This window comes from Oncorhynchus keta, chromosome 35, assembly GCF_023373465.1.
Source record: "Oncorhynchus keta strain PuntledgeMale-10-30-2019 chromosome 35, Oket_V2, whole genome shotgun sequence".
Classification (NCBI taxonomy): Eukaryota; Metazoa; Chordata; class Actinopteri; order Salmoniformes; family Salmonidae; genus Oncorhynchus; species Oncorhynchus keta.
The window spans coordinates 5183037-5188036 of NC_068455.1; the positions used below are offsets into that span (position 1 = coordinate 5183037).

General features: G+C 46.5%; 1 protein-coding gene across 1 annotated transcript in view; it reads left to right on the forward strand.

Annotated features, from left to right (window-relative positions):
• LOC127915743 (M1-specific T cell receptor beta chain-like) overlaps positions 1–5000 on the forward strand; it is a 37512-nt gene that overhangs the window by 6313 nt on the left and 26199 nt on the right. The window lies entirely within an intron of this gene.

Sequence of the window (5000 nt, forward strand, 5' to 3'; positions counted from 1 at the left end):
GGGAGAGGAGGAGGGGCGAGGAGAGGAAAGGAGAGAGGGAGAGGAGAGGAGAGGAGACGGAAGGAAGGGAAGGGTAGGGAAGGGAATGAGGAGGGGAGAGAGAGAAGAGAGGAGGAGAGGAGAGGAGAGGAGAGGAGAGGAGAGGAGAGGAGAGGAGAGGAGAGGAGAGGAAAGAGAGAGAGAGAGAGAGAGAGAGAGAGAGAGAGAGAGAGAGAGAGAGAGAGAGAGAGAGAGAGAGAGAGAGGAGAGGAGGAGGGGTCGAGGAGAGGAAAGGAGAGGAGAGGAGAGGAGAGGAGACGGAAGGGAAGGGAAGGGTAGGGAAGGGAATGAGGAGGGGAGAGAGAGAAGAGAGGAGGAGAGGAGAGGAGAGGAGAGGAGAGGAGAGGAGAGGAGAGGAGAGGGAGAGGGGGAAGGAGGAAAGGGGCTATAGAGAGAGACATTGTTACAACACTGTATATAGCCATAATATGACATTTGAAATGTCTCTCTTCCTTTGAAACTTTTGTGAGTGTAATGTTTACTGTTAATTTTTTTATTGTTTATTTCACTTTTGTTTATTATCTATTTCACTTGCTTTGACAATGTTAACATATGTTTCCCCCATGCCAATAAAGACCTTTGAATTGAATTGAGAGGAGAAGAAGAAGGAGAAGAAGCTGTTTGAATGGTCACATGTTCTGTTTTGACAGCATCACTTCCTGGTGTCCTGGTCTGGTGAACAGGTGAGAGGTCTGAGGAACAACGATACGATACGACAGAGGAGACAGAAAGAAGTTTAGGCTGTCCTCTTTCCCTGTCAGTCCGCTGATCTTCTTCTTCTTCTATGGTATTTAATGGTGGTCCAACAAACAAACGTTAGAGGTGCATGCCGCCATCTACTGTGCAGAATGTAAACAAAAAGATCCCACAAAACAGGAACATTGTGGGAGTTGTGGGGGGAAATCCACACAAAAACATCCTATTGACATTTTAGTCATTTAGCAGATGCTGTTATCCAGAGCAACATACATTTTTATACTTTTTCGTACTTCTCGTATTTCTTCTGTTAATTAAAAAAACAAATCCAAACCCGAGGGTGGGGTATCTTCCCGATGCCAGTAACCCTTGCAGGTCTTTCGCTGTGAACTCTTGCAGGTCCAGAATCTTCTCTGCCACATTCACAGTTAATAACCGGCAATGAATGCCACAAAATCCAAGTGCTTCACTCACTTCGCCTCCGGTTCTCTCGACTGGCATCATTCTCAATGGGCTGTGGGTCCCCCACTATGGGGAGGCAGGGTAGCCTAGTGGTTAGAGCGTTGGACTAGTAACCGAAAGGTTGCAAGTTCAAATCCCGGTCCCCCACTACCATATATTCCACTACATCATTCTCAATGGGCTGTGGGTCCCCACTACCATATCTTCTACTGCATCATTCTCAATGGGCTGTGGGTCCCCACTACCATATCATTCTCAATGGGCTGTGAGTCCCCCACTACCATATATTCTACTACATCATTCTCAATGGGCTGTGGGTCCCCCACTACCATATATTCTACTACATCATTCTCAATGGGCTGTGGGTCCCCACTACCATATATTCTACTACATCATTCTCAATGGGCTGTGGGTCCCCCACTACCATATCTTCTACTACATCATTCTCAATGGGCTGTGGATCCCCACTACCATATCTTCTACTACATCATTCTCAATGGGCTGTGGGTCCCCCACTACCATATCTTCTACTACATCATTCTCAATGGGCTGTGGATCCCCCACTACCATATATTCTACTACATCATTCTCAATGGGCTGTGGGTCCCCCACTACCATATCTTCTACTACATCATTCTCAATGGGCTGTGGATCCCCCACTACCATATATTCTACTACATCATTCTCAATGGGCTGTGGGTCCCCCACTACCATATATTCTACTACATCATTCTCAATGGGCTGTGGGTCCCCCACTACCATATCTTCTACTACATCATTCTCAATGGGCTGTTGGTCCCCCACTACCATATATTCTACTACATCATTCTCAATGGGCTGTGGGTCCCCCACTACCATATATTCTACTACATCATTCTCAATGGGCTGTGGGTCCCCCACTACCATATCTTCTACTACATCATTCTCAATGGGCTGTGGATCCCCCACTACCATATATTCTACTACATCATTCTCAATGGGCTGTGGGTCCCCCACTACCATATCTTCTACTACATCATTCTCAATGGGCTGTGGATCCCCCACTACCATATATTCTACTACATCATTCTCAATGGGCTGTGGGTCCCCCACTACCATATCTTCTACTACATCATTCTCAATGGGCTGTGGATCCCCCACTACCATATATTCTACTACATCATTCTCAATGGGCTGTGGGTCCCCCACTACCATATCTTCTACTACATCATTCTCAATGGGCTGTGGATCCCCCACTACCATATATTCTACTACATCATTCTCAATGGGCTGTGGGTCCCCCACTACCATATATTCTACTACATCATTCTCAATGGGCTGTGGGTCCCCCACTACCATATCTTCTACTACATCATTCTCAATGGGCTGTGGGTCCCCCACTACCATATCTTCTACTACATCATTCTCAATGGGCTGTGGGTCCCCCACTACCATATATTCTACTACATCATTCTCAATGGGCTGTGGGTCCCCCACTACCATATCTTCTACTACATCATTCTCAATGGGCTGTGGGTCCCCCACTACCATATCTTCTACTACATCATTCTCAATGGGCTGTGGATCCCCCACTACCATATCTTCTACTACATCATTCTCAATGGGCTGTGGGTCCCCCACTACCATATCTTCTACTACATCATTCTCAATGGGCTGTGGGTCCCCCACTACCATATATTCTACTACATCATTCTCAATGGGCTGTGGGTCCCCCACTACCATATCTTCTACTACATCATTCTCAATGGGCTGTGGGTCCCCACTACCATATCTTCTACTACATCATTCTCAATGGGCTGTGGATCCCCCACTACCATATATTCTACTACATCATTCTCAATGGGCTGTGGGTCCCCCACTACCATATATTCTACTACATCATTCTCAATGGGCTGTGGGTCCCCACTACCATATCTTCTACTACATCATTCTCAATGGGCTGTGGGTCCCCCACTACCATATCTTCTACTACATCATTCTCAATGGGCTGTGGGTCCCCCACTACCATATATTCTACTACATCATTCTCAATGGGCTGTGGGTCCCCCACTACCATATCTTCTACTACATCATTCTCAATGGGCTGTGGGTCCCCCACTACCATATATTCTACTACATCATTCTCAATGGGCTGTGGGTCCCCCACTACCATATCTTCTACTACATCATTCTCAATGGGCTGTGGGTCCCCCACTACCATATCTTCTACTACATCATTCTCAATGGGCTGTGGGTCCCCCACTACCATATCTTCTACTACATCATTCTCAATGGGCTGTGGGTCCCCCACTACCATATCTTCTACTACATCATTCTCAATGGGCTGTGGATCCCCCACTACCATATATTCTACTACATCATTCTCAATGGGCTGTGGGTCCCCCACTACCATATCTTCTACTACATCATTCTCAATGGGCTGTGGATCCCCCACTACCATATATTCTACTACATCATTCTCAATGGGCTGTGGGTCCCCATATATCTTCTACTACATCATTCTCAATGGGCTGTTGGTCCCCCACTACCATATATTCTACTACATCATTCTCAATGGGCTGTGGGTCCCCACTACCATATATTCTACTACATCATTCTCAATGGGCTGTGGGTCCCCACTACCATATCTTCTACTACATCATTCTCAATGGGCTGTGGGTCCCCCACTACCATATCTTCTACTACATCATTCTCAATGGGCTGTGGGTCCCCCACTACCATATCTTCTACTACATCATTCTCAATGGGCTGTGGATCCCCCACTACCATATATTCTACTACATCATTCTAATAGGCTGTGGGTCCCCCACTCCATATTTCTCACATCATTCTCAATGGGCTGTGGATCCCCCACTACCGTATATTCTACTACATCATTCTCAATGGGCTGTGGGTCCCCCACTACCATATCTTCTACTACATCATTCTCAATGGGCTGTGGATCCCCCACTACCATATATTATACTACATCATTCTCAATGGGCTGTGGGTCCCCCACTACCATATCTTCTACTACATCATTCTCAATGGGCTGTGGATCCCACACTACCGTATATTCTACTACATCATTCTCAATGGGCTGTGGGTCCCCCACTACCATATATTCTACTACATCATTCTCAATGGGCTGTGGGTCCCCCACTACCATATCTTCTACTACATCATTCTCAATGGGCTGTGGGTCCCCCACTACCATATCTTCTACTACATCATTCTCAATGGGCTGTGGGTCCCCCACTACCATATATTCTACTACATCATTCTCAATGGGCTGTGGGTCCCCCACTACCATATCTTCTACTACATCATTCTCAATGGGCTGTGGGTCCCCACTACCATATCTTCTACTACATCATTCTCAATGGGCTGTGGGTCCCCCACTACCATATCTTCTACTACATCATTCTCAATGGGCTGTGGGTCCCCACTACCATATCTTCTACTACATCATTCTCAATGGGCTGTGGGTCCCCCACTACCATATATTCTACTACATCATTCTCAATGGGCTGTGGGTCCCCACTACCATATCTTCTACTACATCATTCTCAATGGGCTGTGGGTCCCCACTACCATATATTCTACTACATCATTCTCAATGGGCTGTGGGTCCCCCACTACCATATATTCTACTACATCATTCTCAATGGGCTGTGGGTCCCCCACTCCATATATTCTACTACATCATTCTACTACATCATTATTCTCACATCATTCTCAATGGGCTGTGGGTCCCCCACTACCATATCTTCTACTACATCATTCTCAATGGGCTGTGGGTCCCCCACTACCATATCTTCTAC